This window comes from Nyctibius grandis, chromosome 19 (assembly GCF_013368605.1).
Source record: "Nyctibius grandis isolate bNycGra1 chromosome 19, bNycGra1.pri, whole genome shotgun sequence".
Classification (NCBI taxonomy): domain Eukaryota; kingdom Metazoa; phylum Chordata; class Aves; order Nyctibiiformes; family Nyctibiidae; genus Nyctibius; species Nyctibius grandis.
In genome coordinates, this window is record NC_090676.1 from 8,561,463 (window position 1) to 8,580,841 (window position 19,379).

Here is a 19,379-nt window from a genome sequence, read left to right on the forward strand (position 1 = left end):
AATACTGCTATGAATCTGAGCTGCTGAATAACTCTGTACCACAGAAGAGATCCCCCAGAGTTTTGCAACAGTAACTGTTGTGTTGCTTTGTGGAATTTTCTGATCCTTTGATAATGTTTCCTTCTTTTAACAGCAAAATCCGCACTGCTTCTTGAAAGCTTTTAGAATATTTTTCCTTATGCTTTTATCCTAGAGGAGAAGGCAGGACTACATGTGGTATTTAGGACAGGGAGCTGGCAATCTGGATTCTTTTCAGCTTTGTCACTAACCCGTGGTATGACTTTGGTCTACTCGTTGTACAGCACCGTGGCTTAGAGAAGCTATGGGGAGCCTCTCTGTGCCTCAAAAAGGGTTCTGTTTGTGCCTACTAAAGGGACCGCCTTTGCAACTTGGCATTTGGCAGTCCCAGCTCCTGCACTGGTTCTTTGCAACCTGGCAGAAAATACTCCCACTTGCAGAATCCCATGAAGCTGTGCTGAGGTGCGCATTCTCGGGGTACCCACATGTGCTTCTTTGACTCAATCTATGATCTCCATGGATTTGTAACACCATAGTTTTGTTTTCAGTTACCTTGCCCCCAACATCAGACAAACCTCATAGTAAAGGAAGTGTTTATTTAGAAACAATTAAAATTGAACATTTAGATACTAGACTGGGAGGAAGTAAACAAGTAAAATGTAAAGTAAACAAGTAAAAATTATTTCAATTCTGGCTCAGATTTTACAACTAGAGGCCAGTGTTTTAGGCTATCCTCCCTGGAATCTCAAAGAATGTCCACCCACATTAGTCCCAGTCCTGAACATACACCATGCTCCATCCTTCTTTGGGCAACTCTTTGAAGTTCTCCACACTTTTATTCCCTAGAAATAGGTTTTATAATATAAATGCGTCTCTAATTGGCTTTTACCAAAGCCATCAGCAATGGATATTTTACCAGTGGTTCCTCTGGGTTTAAACCTAATTGAGGAGAAGATGTGTGACCTCTGTAAATACAGCTGCTGGCCCTTCCTGGGAACTAGGTGCCTTATTATTTCTCCCTTCCTCCTAGCCAGCCTGCTGGCTACTGCTTCCCACCCACTCTGACCTGCTCCCTTTATGTCTTTATACAGAGTTACTAGTGTTATTCAAGACACTGGTTATACACAGATTCTATTAAGTTACAATTTGTGATGTTACCCATTTCCTGTAGAGACCTGTATATGCTAATCTATATGAATATAGATTATTGATTGATAACAAGTTGCTCTGAGAGGACTTGTCTATGAGAACAGGAATTCCTCAGCTTTGTCCTCCGTCCCAGTCACTCAGGCTAAAATTTTCAAAACCCTTCAAAGATACTTCATCGTTAATGTCTGCCTTGAAATGAATCGTTGAGCACCTCGAGGTTCAGTTGACCTTACTTGATTTTGGGTGCTTGTCTTGAAATGAGGCAACGTCACTGGTAACTTGAGATTCCCCTGACTTTATTTGTATTTTGGGTGCTTGCTCTGGGGGATGTACGCACTGGAAACGAGCAGCTAAAAAAAAACATGGGCTTTTTTGTAAATGCCTTCAACTTCAAAATGTGACTTTCAGTTTCTAAAGGCTGTCAGGGAGTTAGTTTTGAGTCAGGCTTTGTGTGGTCATTTTTATTCTGGAATGAGAGTGTTCTTGCACAGAATTACACTAATTTAAAGTTTTGTCGGGAGACACTGTCTTTTGTTTCCATGAGTTTGCAAATATTCCCAAACAAGTTTGATGCAAGCCAGCAAGACCCAGCTTTTTTCCTACCGAATAAAAGCACCTCCCTGAACAACATAAACCTTCGTCTAACTCAGAGCACAGGGAGCTGCCAGACCAGAGTGCGCTCCTGACCTCACGGTGCCAGCAGCCATAAGGCCCAGGCTTTTTGCAATTGCCCAGACAAGGTAGTTCACAGCTGCCTCAGGGGGTCTCCATATAATACTGTCACAACATTGTGTTTTGATGAGACTTTAATAAACTTTCTAAGTTACCTGAATTCCTCTGATGAAGGGTATTATATGTGTACAGTTCGTTGGTATCATTGCCTAATTATGAACAGCAATTAAGACTTCACACCTACAATTTGTATTCACAATTTGTAAAATGCCCTTGCCTTGAGTTCTCTACTACTACTACCAGCAAGGCATACAGCAAATTTTATTCTTTATCCAAGTGCCATAAAACCAGCCACTTCCATCAGCCTTGAGTGTTCAACTGACAGCAAAATGGCCCAGACCTGATGCAGGTGCCTCGATGCCACTGTGATTGTGGCTTACCTGTACCCTAACAGAGATTGTACACACCTTAGCAAACTGAATTAAAATGATAGTGCACAGGCATCCAGCACATACCACCAAGCCTGATTCTGCAAATCCTCAGACCATGAGTGAGCTTACCCACAGGAGCAGTCCAGACTGGGGACTCCCACTGATTGCAACACTGCAGTGAGGTGATTTGCATACAGAAAATTATTCGTGTGATTACATTCTTGTATTTATTCAATCCTCTAGTCCCTACGTACCATCAACTTTCAGTGACCTTCCTGGGAGCTGGCAATGTTTAGGACTTCATCGTATCCCATGCATCAGTCCTAATTCAGCGACCCGTTTACCTGTGTCAGTAAGATTCATACATATCCTTAAGTGATTTGTGGAAGGGGGAACACATGGAATACATTTATGCACCTCTAATCTACAATATAATTGTACTATCAAAACATTGCTTTGAAAACAGAGCTGTCGGTGAAGAATAAAGCCAATGCTAATCTTTTTTTTTTTTCCTGATGCTATTAGGCTGGGTCAGATTGGGAAATCTGTGTGCGAGGGAGTGAGTAGGCAGGTACAGGTAGTCAGTCCAGCTGGCTTTAATGGCACTATTTGTGAGAGCTCACCAGGGCTGTGTGCTGGGGCCTGCGACGTGTGACACACAGCAGCCAGAACACAAATGTCTTACTCGGACGTGGCAGTTATTCATGGAAGTAGTTACCTTGGAGCCAGAGGGACTGACCAGGGGTTCTACGTTATATTATTATTTTTGTTGCTGATGTCTGTATGTTGCCATCAGAGTCTTAGGCAAACCAGAACACGGCCGCATTGTTTGGACAAACAGAACAGCAGCAGCCCCTCCTTCGCAGGCTGCATCTCTTGAAAAATGCTCATTTTCTGACTCTGCTGGGGAGTTTTGCAACAGTATACAGTGAATATATTCAAATGGGAAAGTCTCCAAATGGTGACTATAACGTTAGTACAAAGTATTATTAATAAATGAATTGACTTTGTTTTTATTAGCTAGAAAAATAAACCTAGGCTCATGTTGTTTGAGTGAAACATGGACAGACAACATTAAGAACACAACTAGTATAAAAACTACCACACAGTAAATCAAAGAACAAGAAAAGTACGTGGCTATTAACGTTCTACTATAACATTCCTCACAAGCTCTCTGCACTGTGGAGAACTGTGAGCCAACATTTTTCAACTGTCCTAAAGAATGTGAAATGTAAATGTTTAGAAGAGTGTTTTTCTTGCCAAGCTGAGAGCGATCATAAACATCAGCTTCTAATAGAAACATTTTAAAAAGATGCACTCCTTGCTGCCAGCTTTTGAGAGCAACACCATTTAAATTAGATCGGAGTCTCCTTGAATTCTTGACACTCCATTGCTGCCTTTTATTTGCCAAAAATTGTTGGATTGATGTTATGTTTGAACTTGAAGTATGAGCTGCAACTGTATTAAATATGCTGCCTAAATGTCATGTGGATAAACAATAAATTACCTGCCTAGGATTCATTTTGAGGACAGGCCTTACTCCTCCATGACTTACTCCTTATGGTACCCACTCTGCCTTTCAGCTGAGACATCTGTAAATATCATTGATAAAATAGTGCAGTAGACTGCTGTTATAGACCTGTGTTCGGTAATACTGAAATCCTGATTCTGACAGCACGTTATTTCTTCACAGTAACATCCTCCCATTATTTATCATTGGATAATCTTAGCCAAAATGTTCAAATCTAGGAAAATTGAAATGCTTTGTGAACTAGAACCAGTTTCAACTGACTGTTTTAGTTGTATCACCCTGAAATTCCAAACAAATCAAATTATACAATTTTAGCATTTTCTAAGTGAAATGTTTTAGCTTTGGGATTCAGAGTTTCCATTTTAGTTTAGTACTTAATTATATTTTTAGAAACCCTTAAAGCAAAATTCAATATCTGAATCGAAGCATTTCGTTATGAACCAAAACATCTTTTTTGTCACTGCTTCTAGTGAATCAAGTTTAGTATATTTTTAGAAGGAAGAGCCACCTCTGATCACAACCCAAAGCATCTCCTTATATAATCAGTGTTCATATGCTTCAGACTCCCTCATTTTGCACCACGATAGCAGATGAACTAGAGATGACATGGTTATTAGTGGATCATTGTTATGCATCTTTGCAGTTTTTATTTTGATAAACACTTTGAAATAACTTAGGAAAAATCTGTTCTTAGATAAACTTTCCAGGTTTTACGTGTAGCCCACCATTTGTTTGGAACCACTTTGTTAATGTAGAAGAGGATTTTGAAAGGCAGGGGGGCAGTTGTAGGTACCAACCCCAGGGAAGTAGGTACTTAAAGAAGGACCACCAAGTTAGTACTGTTTTGAAAACCACAATACTGAAATAGCAGTGCTACGCAGTGAAATCATGAGATTTCACTTTCAAAAACAGTAATACATTTTTGGTTCATTCTTTTCTTCCTTTTTTAATTTGTGATTTAGGATGATCACATGCTACATTTAGCAGACTACTTCAGCAAGTATGGCAGCTAGGAGTGTCCAGCTGCCCTGTTCTCCTCCATAAGCCCCATCTGAGAACAGCTGAACTTGACTGTAAGGCTTATGATGAAAAGCAAGGAGAAAACACATTGTCACTATAAGTAGGAGTTGTCTTGAATGGATGCAGAAGACAGTGTTTGAATCAATCTCCTCTTTTTCTGTTTTGGTTGCTACAGAAACAAATATGGTCTTTAGATGGAGTTAACAACTGTTACCTGTGTCAAAGAAACAGACCAAAACCGAGCATGAGTGAGGAGAGGACCAGTCAAGCCTCACAGCATGGAAAGACGTGAAAAAGACCCAACAGCAGAGAATAAGAGGATGTGAGCTGTGCTGTGCTCGCAATGAAATCATTGGGAATTTTGCCATAAAAGCAGAACTGAGTTGTTCTTTCAGGTATGAAAAGTACTGCAAATTACAAATATAGAACTCACATTAAGAGGTTAAGACAGGAAGCTGTTTTCTTCCTAGGATGAGCCAAGAAGCTGCAAAAGCTGGGTCCCTAAACTTGTGTATTCTAGCCAAGCCTTGGCAGAAGTCTTGCTTCCAGCATCCCTTGAGGGTGTTTTACTTCCCGTTAACACATACCGTAGTTCTCCCATGCCTTCCTTGAGTTCTAGTGGCCTTCCTTCTCTTTTCCATCTGATCAAGAGCCTGCACTGTAATCTAAACTATACTGGAGTCAACAGATGTCTTTGCATTGTCTTTAATAGGCTTTGAATCAGAGCAGAGAGGTCATAGTTCTTAGGTTTATAATTTGTTTTGCAGATAAATTGGGACATTTTGCTATTGTTTTGATTTGAGCCTCAGATAGCCCTAGAAATAACAGAAGCAGCAAATACATAAAACAAGGTTCATGCCAACGGGACAACTAAAAGAGTTTATATATGTCATCCCAATACAAACAGGATCTTGGTGGCAGAACCAGGAATGAAGGCTAAGAGTCCTGACTTCTCTCTTGTGTTTTCACCATTCGATCATGCAAACTCCCCAAAATTATCGTTAAATTGTGCAAAGAGTAACATCCAGCAGAGACCAGCTCTGCCTGGCTCCTGTGAGCTTGCCAAGGCTGTTGGGATAGTGAGGGAAGAGGCACACATTAATTTTAAGAAGGTTTTTTTCCCCCTTTTTGTCGTCGTCTTTGTGGTGGTTTGTGAAATGCCAGGAAGGAACAGTACAATGAACAGAAAATGTTCCAAGGAGACCAGCCTTCTCCATGCCATTGCCCAACAAGCACCCAGTGTACCAACCGCGGAGCTTTGCATAGGAGTGTATGACACACATGGGGACTATGATTTCTGCTGGCATGAGGCCTCTCTTCCCTTCTGAATTCACAGAGCAGAGAAAGGGCGGAGAATCAGAGCCTCTCCCTGCCTGGTTGAGGCTCTCCCTCACCTCCGATACAAATGCAGGTGCAAAATTATTGAGTCCATAATTTTTTTGCATAATTTAGAGCCATAAAATGGAAGCTGCCTTTGAGGATTTGGCTCTTCCTCTCTTGCAAGTTAGGGCCAGATGCAAAAGAGGACTTAAGCACTACAACTCAGTAGGTTCCTCCCTGCCCAGGATAACAGTTCTTCCAGTACCAGCAACTTTATGTCTAAACATGCCCAGAACTGCTGTGATCTGAGCAGCTTAGTACAGAGTTCCCACCTAAAACCCATTGGGATCCTGAAAGAAGTAAAGGAGCGTCTGTTTTCTCAGGACAGCCAATTCAGATGAAATATTCTGAACAAGCCTAATACACACAGGCAGGACCAGTCCCCTCACATGATACAGTCATAGCTACTTTCTTTTAAACTTGACCGGGTGGGAGAGGTGCCACCTGGCTGGACCGTTTGGTTTTGACTGACAAACCGGAGCAGAGTGAGAGTCGTCCTTAGCCATTTTGCATAAGGGTCCAGGCCTGCCCCAGCCTTGTGGGGATTGTCTAGGAGAATAAGCATTCCCTCCGGGAGTGAGATTGTAAATCTGAAAGTTTCCAACACAAAGAAGAAACAAAAACACAAGCCCCTTTCAAGGAAAACATAAATGTAGAGAATAAAAAAAAAAAAAACACAACAAAAACCTGAAGAAACCACAGTTATTTTGCTGGCTAATACCATGAAGACATGATAGTACTTGCAGCTTCCTGCTTGGACCTGGCTTGCTCCAAAGTTATTTTGTGTGTTAATCATGTGGTTTAGATGATGAAGATTAGATCTGAGTGAGCTGGTTCAGATAAAAGGGGAAAAGGCAGCAACCAAAGCTTCACCCAAAACTCCAACCTAAACTTTTCTAAGGTTTGAATGAAAAAAAAAAAAAGTATTAACTTTTCTTTGTTATTCCTTTGTTTTGCAATTAAGATTTTATTTACAGGTACTATCATTCATTAGCTACAGTTATTCATGCAAAGCTTTGCACGTGCACAATGCTGTAAGAAGGACTGCTGTTATCACTGCAAACACAAAAGTACATTTCTGTCCCTTTTCCTGAACTGGGCATTTTAATGAAGCTCGGGTTTTTAATTGTTTTTACTGCTTCCAGCGTAACTACCACCATACTATACAAGTTTCTGCCTAGTTTTGTTTTCTGTGCATCTTGGCCTGGAATGTTCAATTACAGATTTCCTGATAAAGGCTCCAGCCAGCAGCTAGCAATTTGGCCAATGTTCGTTAAAAAACAGGTATATAAAATCATGTTCCAAGACCTAAATGGAAACGTGTGAGTGGTCTGATTCTAAAAAAAAACCCCAAGAGATGCTTGCTGCTTGGCAATTTTGAAAATTAAAACTATGTTCTTTAGCACTTTACTACATAATACTTTTAGATACCTTTTTTTAAATGATTGTCTCAGCTGATGGTGTGCTTTTGTGCTTGATTTGCACATAGTTGGCATGTGGCGGACAAGGGAAATACTCACCTACTCCATTTATGCACAAGTGGGACAATTCTTTGCAGATGTCAAATACATGCATAATAAGCCCAATATTTGCTCATGCAGACATTAGACATATAAATATGATTGTTGTAACTACTGGCCTCATCTTCCATTGCTTTTAAGTTACGCAGACTGAGAGCCTGGCACTTCCAGATGTGCTAGACAGCATTTTACACACCCCATGGACTTGCTCTGAGTCCATGGGTTTGACTGCACAGTCTTAAGACAGTGGGGAATCGGGCTCTAGGTATATTGTATGTGAACACTCCCGCTTAGAAAATCAAGTCCCCTGTGTTACAGTCCATTATAATACAGCAATGTGCAGGAAAGCTGACTTGAAATATCCCATAACGGACTAGCTATGGGGGACAGGTTACCAGTCAGGGAGATACCGTAACATCAGGCATTTCACAAGACAGCTGGACCTTGATCCTTCCAAAGTGCAGGCAAATAAATGAGATGCTCAAATTAGGAGTCCAGCTCCTTCACTGTAGTCGCTGGCAAGGGGCAGGTACCTTCAAAAAGAGGTTGAGCTTCCCAAATGTTAAGGAAATGGGGATTCTAACAGGTCAGTAAGATTAATCCAAGCCTTCAAGCCTTAGAGCCGAGTATATACAAAAGTGAAGTGTCACAGAAGGACACAAGACTGTGGCAAGCGCTGTCTGGAGGCTGCTGTTCAGTCGGTCGATTTTTCTGCCCACCTGCAATTACTGATTTTGAGTGGGCATGAAGGAGGGAGCTGCTTTTCGTGACAGCTGCTGTTTGTGCAGCAGTTCAAACCCAGCTTCAGTCAGGATATATTAAAAACGGAATGAGTAAGCCAGCTCTAGAGAGTGACTTCCACCATTATAAACTAAAGAGGCTTGGATTAACATTTGAACTTTTTGAATGCTTATTCTAATTCAACCACAGAATCTTCTGAGAGCTTCAGCCATCACTAATTAGACATGCAACCATGTATCTGTGGTTCATCTGTGCACTTCGCAGTTTTTGCTTCAGTGGGACTTAGTGGTGCAAAGTGTCTGTGCTGGGGTGAATGCCACTCGGAGAAACACATGGAGTAGTGAACTCTACACTTTTATATTAACTTTCTTTACCCCTTCCATAGTTGGGAATACTACTGTGGCCGCAGATTTAGAAGGGAAACAACTAACCCACTTCAAAAATAAACTGCCCTAGGAAGTGTCTTTGAAATTTTTTTAATGACGAATTAAAAAAACATAACATATGAATGTAAATAATTTTCCCTGCAATGAATGCAGTACAAACATCCCACTGTTGTGCTAGTACCTGAGAGCTGGAATATAAAACTGTCTATAAACAATAGCGAATCTGACAGGTCTGTTTTATTTCTCTTCCTCCTCCATCTCCCCCCAGTGTAAATTAATAAATATTAATGAAAAAGAGAGCAATAACACTTATCTATTAATTTTTCTCCTTTTATTTGCTGATCGTGCTTAATTTAAAAGTGTTTTGGGGTTACGTTTAGTCATATATATGGTTGTTTGAGCCTTTTATTAGCCATGATTCATTCTGCATATCAGCATAAAGTGGTGCTCATGCTTTCAGTCTATATCTGTTCCATGATGCTCAGTTATCTGTCTGCCCTTGAGCTATCGGTAGGTATGGGTTTGCTTGTACACTGTTCTCCTATGACAACAGTATGCCAGGAATGACCGGTCTGGTATTACCTGGTCAGGTGAGGTTCCAGTCAAATAATGTACATGCCACCAAAACAATTCAGATCAAAGGTCTGTCTTTCAACAGAATTAAAATGTAAGGACTTCTAAAGCAATTTTAGCAGTTGGCTTTACAAATGAACTTATGTCAGCTGCTCTGTATGATGACTGGCTAAATTACTTATATATCTAATCTTATCTAGCTATCTGTCTGTCTGTTTTTCAGCATTTCAGTACCCATCACCATATTATCTAGGCGCCACCATAAGATTAAGAAGCTCTGCAGTGACATTCTCAACATGATCTGTTCAAAGGTCATTAACAGAGCCTTTCGTACTGGAAAAGACCGGAGGAGAGTATGGAAGTGAGCCGCAGAAGGAGAGAGAAAGGAAGAGGAGGCGGTAAGCTGTTGGAGCCATTTTGGTTGTGCTCACCCTGTGTGGCTTGCTTAGCTAGTACTGAAGTATAGGGACCTCATGTCCCCTGCCTTTATTCTGCTACAGGGACTATAGTACTTGTTGTACGCTATTGTCACCTCAGAAAGTTATCTCACATGGCTTCACGATTGCTGTCCCTGTGCTTTCTTCAGATGCTGTTTACATGCTTGCTCTTTATGATTTCTGTGTATGACTGCCTCAGAGCAGGATATTTCTCTCAAAAAATCCTAGTAGAGAGCAAGCACTGCAACCCAGGGAACCACCTTCTCGAGGCTAATATATTAGTTAAAATTTTATTTTTAGCTTAGCATGTAAATCCTGCAAACTCTTTGTGCTTGAAGAAGCTTAAAAGGGTGTTTGTCAATGTACACAAAATTACATAGGGCCCACGGCATCAGGAATGGTGATTTTATCCCACGAGGCCCGATCCTGCTTCCACTGAAGTCGGTTGGTGTAGTGTCTCTGATTGTCATGAGCGCATGCTGAGGACAACCTGGGGAACTTGCATTATGGAAAGCTGGCACTGGCTGTACTGTGTTCACTGGTGCAGTCTGTCGCTACTGTTTCAAGAAGTATACTGTTAAGTGAAAATTTGCCAAAACTGTTTTTTTCACTGCTGCAATTAAGAAGCCTGGTTCAGTCCTGAGGAGGCCAATGACAATACTCTGATGTGTTGCTCAAACCAGCCCCTGGAGGTCTATTGTAGCCCTTTTGGTACAAAAACACTAGGGGATTTACACTAGGGGATAAATAGGTGGTTCCAAAGCGAGAAGGAAAGAGCCAAAGTTGGAAGCTAACCACAATACGTGGGTGTAAACGATTACCAAAGGCTTCCAGTAACTCTGCTATCATCAGAGACTGGCTTTATGGGTATGGCCTCAAGAAGTTTCCCTCTACTTAATTAAAGAGGCAGATAAGTATCTAGGTGGAGTGTGCAGATAGGTTCTGAATGAGTTATCCACTAAGGCTGGTTCGCTGCACCTATTGTTAAAGCCAAAATATAATATCAGATTAATGCATTATATTTGCCTATTATAGCACTATGTCATCATTATATGACATGTTATAATTAAAGCCCTGCGTTAGAAACAAAACTATTTGGCTTGGGATAAGTTGCCTTTATGACTTCTGTGGTTATGATTTCCTCCTTTTCTTAACCCCTTAAAACTGCATAATATAGCTATTTGTAACTGGATAAAGAAAGTTTCTAGTTTCAGATTCTAATCTCGGGTAATTCAATGTAAATAAAGTAAAAATCTGGCACATAGTCTTTTCCTGTGTCTGAATATTTGCTAATAGAGGGAAATCCATGTTGTTTGGGTCAAAGGAGTCACAAAGATGGGCATTAGATTAAAGGAGAGCATGCATAGCTCACCATCTAGCCCTCCCAGTTGTCATGCAGCTCTCCACATCCGTTCCTGATTTTGTACAATTCCCCAGTACTTTTCAGGAGAGGAAGCCACTCGGCGTACTTTCACTCTTTGGTTTCCTTCCTGGAACTACATGAGGAAAAATTGGTTATTAGAGTAGTTTCTGGACTGAGCTCTCGGGAAACCATGCTCACAAATGCAAATCTGCAAAATGGGTGTGTGATTGCATGCCTAACTTGGAGATACGATTAAGATTACAGTTTGGGTAACTGACTATGCTAATATGTTTAATTAGTGATTTGCATATGCAAGCTTTTAAATTTCAGTAGTTGGTGATTCATGCAGTTAAATGCCAACCTTAGCCTTGCTGTCCGATTTAGACAGGCAGGGTATGCCAGCAGTACCCCCTTCCCCCATCAAATGCACAGAGCAAGTGTCACCAGTCGAGGTGTAATTTCGCAAAAACAGCCGGGCTTTGTCTGTTGGAGAAGCAAACGTAGGGCGATGAATCTTCCTGCTCTTGTTTGGTAGCAGCTTTTATTATTTAATATTTTGCAATACTCTTATATAAATCTAATTGATGTCTTTTATATTAGTAACTGAACCGTGCATTTGTTTGGTTTGGAGATGACCACCTTAATGAAGGTTAACGATGAGAGGAGGGTTGCCAGTAGCTAGGGGTGATATCCCACTGCCTTAGTCAATCAGTTGGTGAGAGTTTATTCTGTTGCTGCAATGCTGGTAACTCAATAGTTTGCTTCCTAATTCATGGATGACCTTTCACCTACACTTGGAGAGAGCTGGATTTGGCCTTGGTAACTTGCTTGTGCAGTTTCAGGGCTTAAGCACACCAGGAGCTATTTTGTTATTTCAGTTTCGCTTAGATCTTGGAAATGTGCGTTCTCTTCACGGGGGCAATTTCTCCTGTGCAGGAAGGCCCCAAGTGCCAGAAGGCTCAGATCATCAGTCTGGGATACATACAGACTTCTGATTTATGCAGCTTACTGGAGACACATTTTTAGCATTTCATCTAAAATAATAAAAATCCTAAAGTGAAAAGTAAAAAAGTAATAATAATAATATGCAAAAATGTTATTTTTTTTTGCACAGAAAAGTTATTTCACCAGCTTTTGCCAGTGGTACCCTGGCCACTGCTCGAGGGGAATTTTCCCTTTATGGCTGCTTACTCACACGAGTAAGTCACTAAACTTGATCCCACTGTGACCGCTCCTGTTCGCACGGAATCGGTGGCTGCGAAGGGATGACTCAGAGGGCAAAACGGGATATAATGGGCCACACATGGGCGTTCCAGAAGAGTGTGTTCTCTCCAGTGCTAATTAATTTTCTGCTCTGCAAAATACTTAACAATACAAAACACTGCTAATTTCTTTTTTCTTTAAACATTTCCATCAACCTCTTAAAGGTGCTTTTATGAACTCCATTCAGTCCTTTTCCATGTTGATTGATGAGTCAGGCCTAAATCCATGGACAGTTTATTATCATGACATGTTGTCCCTGAACAGCGTGTTATTACTTACTTAATGAAACAGCGACGATACCCACCAACGTCAGGAATTACATACTGTCAAAGGGAAGAGAATTTGAAAGGAAAATGCTGAGGACTCAGTGAGATTCTGTGAACATAGGGCTCAGATTCCGGGGGAGAAAAGAGAAGACTTTGAGGGTGATTTCAAATACCTTGAGAAGTATGAGGCATGATAAAAATATGGCCCCTGCAGAGGATTTCATCATGAGGGATAGGCTTCGCTACTCACTGGGTGAAAAAAATTACTTTCTAATGGCTTCTGCCTATTTTACATATATAATGAGCCAAACTCTATGTGGTCATGTAACTGCCTGGGAAGTGTTTGGAGCGAGGGACAACTGTGCTTCCAGTCATTTTCACCACAAAACTTTCCCTGCTGAATTAATATTTTTAGCTTTTATTATAAACTTGAAATAATATATGGTATTGTCAAGGTCTCTTATCTCATATTACGCCGTTCTTTAAACAACTAACACCTGAGACACCCTCCTCTATTCTCCCAAATCCAGGAAGTATCTTTCTGCAGATAAAAGAACTGAGGCAAAGAAAGGTGAAGGAACTTGCCTGCGATCCTGAAACATGTTTGCAGCAATGCCAGATACAGGACTTTGCTTTCCTTACTCCAGAATCACTAGGTCATCACTCCTACCTAATTAGCGCAGGGCAGAGTCTCTGCAGCAGAGGCTGAAGAGCGACCACCTGGGCTTAACACTTAGCACAGGACCAGTGCAGCGCCCTCCCGCATTGTGCAGGTCCTACGGGCTTACTCGGCTGTGTAGTGTGGCCAAAGCCTCCTGAGATCCCCAGCTAATGTTTAATCCTTGAGGGGAGGCTGGAAGGGAGCACAAATTAGCTGAGAGAGGTGTTTATTTGGAGGTCACATTCACCTCCCTTCTCCCCTCAAGAAAAGGTGGTAGGTAGTGGGGGGAAGAACCTAGTACTGCATTTGTAAAGCAGCTTATAATAAATGGGCTTTTCTGCCCTAGATTTGTACACAAGAGCGATTTGATTACAAACAACCGTGGATCTTGACAAGCTGTGGCTGCAGGAGGCCAAGTCGGTCAGAGTTCCCAGGACATAAGACAGTAAAAGGCAGTGCTCCTCACAGGCGAGCTTTACGCAGTATGAAATGTTTTTGACATGGATAATTAATTTTCCTATTTGTCCTCTTCCTAAAAATCCTTCCACAGACCCAGGTGCCAGTGACAAATCCTTCTCAGAATAAAGCCTGTTTTGAAGCAAATGAGGGTCACAAAGGTCTGAAATGCTGATACCAGAAATGCTTATTTTGGACCAGCAGAGATGAAATGTTTCAGTGGAGAGAATGGCTCATAAGGAAGGAACACGGGGCTGTCAGGAGGTGGTCCTCACCCTCTTCTTCTTTGAATGCAGATGAGGGTGAAGGCAGCTTGTGCTTTTGCGTGGCAGCACAGCATGCCAGTATTTTCACAGGCAGAAACACGTGCTGCGAAGATAACTTTTCTTTGAGGAAGAAAACCAACCCCATCATTTCTGGCCTTTATAATAACCAGGATAACCCTCAGAGTGGGAGCAGTGTGCGAAAAATAGAATGATGTCTGCCTCAGTCTGCAGAAACCAAGAAGTAATATAGACCCGAGGGGTCCATATTGCCTCTTCATTACAGGAATCTGTTGATCAGAAGATTAGGAAGGTACTAACTTGAGAGCACAGGTACTACCTTGATTAGCAGTTTCATAGTCTTGTAAAAAGCATCTCATTTTGCTCTCCTGAGTAGGTGGAGCTGTGTTGGCAGGTGGAGCCTAGGAAAGGGTTACCACAATTTTTTTTTTCCACATCTAATTCTACCTTGAATGCTAAAGTGGAGTTATTGCACAGGAGAGGGTGCTGCAGGGGACTGCAGAGTGCATCCTCCAGCCTTGCTCCCCGGGCTCCCAACAGACAGTCGCTGCTGGAAGGGGGTACACAGACACGTTAGGAGGTGTTTGTCGCTGAGCTGTTCTGTGTTGCAGAATGCTGCCCTGCTCCTGCCTGTCTGGGCTTAGGTCAGGTACCCTGCAGAGTGCTCTGCTGCCCCCTGCTACCCCTGCCCTGGGAGTTAAAAGTGTTAAAGCAGGATTTTGGCTCTTTTTTTTTAAGAGAAACATTTTCGTTTTACCTGTCATAGTAAACTGACTTTAATGCCAGTAAAGCATGCCTAATTGGCAGTATTTAGAGACTGATCATTTCAATTTATGCCCAGAACAGGTAGGGCAGCAATGAAAGCCTCTCCCACCCAACCCCACCCCTTCTCACCAGTGTGCCTCAACCCTGCCCTGAAGGGACCACCTGGAGGGCTGAGAAGGGAGTTCCCTCCCTCCCTCTGCGCAATAAAAAGGCTCAGTCCTACAGTAAATACCAGGTTAAGCTTACGGCTGTTTAATAGTTAGCGTACCTCTGGTAATAAAGCTCTTGCAGGGCTCGTGCAGAAGAGCACCTGCTAGCGAATTAATGCAAAAGCAGGAGCCATTTGCTAACGTTTTGCCTTTAAGGACTTGGCAGAAAACACTAGAGTGGAATTTTCACTTCATGTTGCCATGAGGTCAATGGGAAAACAGTTCATTGCCCCTAGCCTGTCTGTTGGAAAGGGTTCCCATCACTGCCACAGCTTGCAGTAGCCTTCCCAGAACCGTGTGCTGTTCGGTATCACTTCCTCCTTTTCAGGCCTCTTCACCACATGGAGATCTGCCGCCTTATCCTTTTTGCCAAACCCTTTCCAGTCTGTCAGCCTTGCTCGTGAACTGTATCCCCCTACAACCAGGCACAGGACTGTATTACAACAGGTTTGAGTGCATCATTCCCACCTATTCCGAGTGCCTCATCCTCCACAAGCCAAAATTTAGAGGAGCTAATTCTGGAGAAAGGTGCAATTGACCCGTATTTGTTATTGACAGAGGAAGAGCTACCAAGGAGTAGTGGTTTTCCCCTGTGAAGTGGGAGCATCTGTTCATCTAAATAAAAAGCTTTGCAAAAAAAAAAAGAAAAAGCAAGCTCTGTACAAATGCCATGTCACTGTGAGCCTTTTGCGAAGCAGGCTTATGCAATTGCAGAACTAAAATAAAAATAACATTTTCCAGTAGCCATTAGTAGCCCTCAGATTGCCCAATGCAGGCATCATTGCTTTTCTCAGCATCTGCTTTATCAGTTGTCTTCCAGCCCGTCGAAGTCCATGGTTCTTGGCAGCAGCTCTTGCTGATGTGGTGTGGGTTATTGCTTAAGAATCCTTTGATCAGCAGCCAGGTACTAACACCATGCTCTAAACGCTGGCTTGCCAGACCTGGCCAGCGTACAGCCCTGGGTGGGCTCCTTCAGTACAGGAGGAGGAAATCGGGATTCCTTTTGGCCTGTTTGAGTGCATCTCATTCACCATCTTTCAGGACATCCAGATTTTCTATCATGTTTTCTTTCCCAGGACTTATGCCCGTGCCACAGCTGCATCACAGCAGTAATCCAGAGGCCAGGCAGCGGCAGCTGAGGCTCTGGGAGGATGTGTTTCAGCAGAGCACTTGGCACATCCAAAACTTTAAAGCTTGTATTTATCACTGTTTTGCTTCTGCTCAGGTAGAACATACACTCACGTACTTTGTTGAATTGGGACCCAACAATATCTGTTAGAGCATAGGCAGTATCCCACTTGTCAGATGTTTTGTTGTGGTTTTTTTTTTCCCTGGGAAATACAAAAATGCTGAAGCCACTGTCGTCTCCTTTTGTACAGGAAGGGACAGCCAAATCAGCCCACGTGCACAGGTAGCTCTCTTGAATTTGAAAACACATGAAATGAAAGTGCTCAAAATTTGCTAGGGCATGTGCTGTAAAACTGAGCGAGGCACAAAAGTTTTCCCAGAGTCACTGTGATCTCAGATCCATGTACATACAGACATGTATATACATCTCTATATACAGACCCATGTATATACAGATCCATGTAAATACGAATCTATGCATTTATCATTACTCATGGAGTAATAATAGTTCCACTGAAATCACTACAGCTACATGTATAAAATGAAGCATATATGTAAGCTCAAGATCTAAATATATAATAGGCGAATACACCTGCAGCTATGGCAACTGCACTTACAACTAGAGATGCACATATGTGCATACAGCTTCTGCTACATTTAGGGGCTACCTGATAATCTAAAGATATATGATAAACTGGTGAAAGAGCCAGGACCAGGAACTGTCTCTTTTTGTTTCAAAGCTCAGTATTTATCCCTTGCATCTTAATTTCTGTCAGCGTTCTGCACTCATTAACTCTGCAGCTATGTCATTTGTTTTGAAAGTGGTTAAGGATATTGTGCACCCAATAGCTGAAGTCATCCATAAAGACCTTCTGCCTTCTCTTCAACTCCTTCAGATTTGAGGACTCAACCCAGCAACCAGCACTACTCTTAAGCACACAAATATTATCTGCTCCTGAGTGGTCATCAGTAACCCAACAGCAGGATAGCCCTGCTCGGACGTGACCTTTCTTCACGGAGCTGGCACAAAGGCTGGCTTGTGTGCTGAAGTTAAGCGTAAGTGGCTGTGGTCCAACTTGCATTCCTTTAAGCAACCAAACTCCTTGATAATTACTCCTTTTTTTGTAATTCTACACATCTCGTTGTGCCAAGTTATCCCACAGATTTTGTTCTGCTCCTTGTACGTTTAAATGTTAGATACGCTTAAGTATCTTAATAAATTACCTTCTAGGTTCACTTTCTGGCCTCTTGTATTTCAAAAACCAATAGAGACAGAATCTGTATTTCACTGTTTCAAGTAAGACACCTAGGCGCAGAGAAGTGTGGCAAATCACTGTCAGAAACACCCACCTCCGAGTTATTGTCTAGATGGCAGAGGCTCGAGAAATCAGCAAAACAATGTTTCTGCTAGCGAGCCACCACTGCTCTCCTCCTGCTTCTCAAACCGGCTCCAGGCACTTTCTCTTCTTCTTGTGATTCCCTTCCTGAATTACTTCAGCCAAGTAATTGTTTCATCATGTTGCACAGAAATATTTTCCCATCGTGTAACCATGACATTCATTTCTAAAACCAAAGCTCCTCCACTCGCTTATAGAAAATATATCGCAAAACTTCTGTGGACCCAGACCCCAGGTGAGCTAACGGAGGAGGGGGACACAGCAGATGAGGCGTTAGAGGGATTTTTGCATTGTTGGAAGGAGACTGTGATTCCTATTACTGTAATTTCTAGACAACATCAATGAGCTACTTACCGCAGGCTTAATGAACTGCTGTTGCAATATACCAGCAAACCCAAGGTATTTATAGAAAACAAACAAGCTGTTGCTCTTGGTTTGCATGGGGACAGGGACCATAGCATCTTGTAGCCTCTACCGAAAATCCAGTTCTTTACTCTGATGCATGACGTACGGAGGTGTCTGCATTGGAGCCCATCAAAACCGGGTCTGCTGACCGAGCCAGCACTTCGGTAGTGTGAGTTCTTAGAAGATTTATTCTGCAAATTGTATGAGATTATGAGACCTAACGAAAACCTCTGATTTAAATACCCTGAACTCTGAGAAAGTGCTTTGACGGCTATGTAATGTGTGATACAGGAATCCCAGAGGCAAGAGCAGATAGGCTAGGGCAAGGAGAAAACAGGATGTAGATCAAAGTCTTCCTTAGCTTTTAATTAGCTAGAAAATATTATTGGAATTTATTATTATTTATTATACAAATAATTTTAATAGTAAATGTATAAATTCATGAAAATTTAAAAATAAATGAGGGTTAAAATTGGTGCTGCTCTGTGAAATTGTGGCAACCAGTTGGAAAGTTTGGAACTAAGTATGTCCCTATTGTAAATGCAAATCAATTAGCTCCAGCAGCTATTAACCCATTTATCCTTGTTTTGAGTTCCAGCCCTATAGTTTTTCACATCCAGGCAGATCTAACCACCACCATTTCTAGGAGGGGAGGAAAGCCTTTTATTCAAAACAAAACATTCAAACAATTTAGCAGGTGGGAAGATGATCAAGAAAGGCATTTTGGTTTCCAACAGTCTCCAATAGATCAAATTGAGCAAATCCGAATTACAGCTGGGCCGAACTTGAGAGCTCTGCTTTACTGTGGCTTGAGGACTGGGGTGCTGGCATCGAACCCCAGGGGTGGTGCTCCAGGCGACAGCACTGCCCCTTCCAGGATCATCTCAAAGGAAACTCTCTTGAAATTTCACGTAGTTCTGCATCAGGCTACCACCGCACCATAAATTTCACGATCCTGACGTCAATCCAAGGCTGTATCTAATCTTTTTAGGTGTTTATATACTCACCATAGACTGTGCCGCTCATCTGCCCAGGCTGGGGCAAAACAGTCTCAGTTCATGTGAAAGAATCAGGAACCTCAGAAAACCTCAGGATATTATCCAAGCGTAGAGGTTCTACCAAGGTTTAGCTTTATGTTGCAAAGATTAAACTCTCAGAGTATGTTTTGGGTTCCACCAAAGAGTTAAATAGAACTCCATTCTTTTCATGATTTCACTTGTCTGTTCAGCGAGAATCTCTCAAAAGAGAACTAGTTCCCTCATGTATTTCATGTACAGTTTTGGCCACATGGTTTTACTTTTACTTTATTGATTGATTAAAAAAA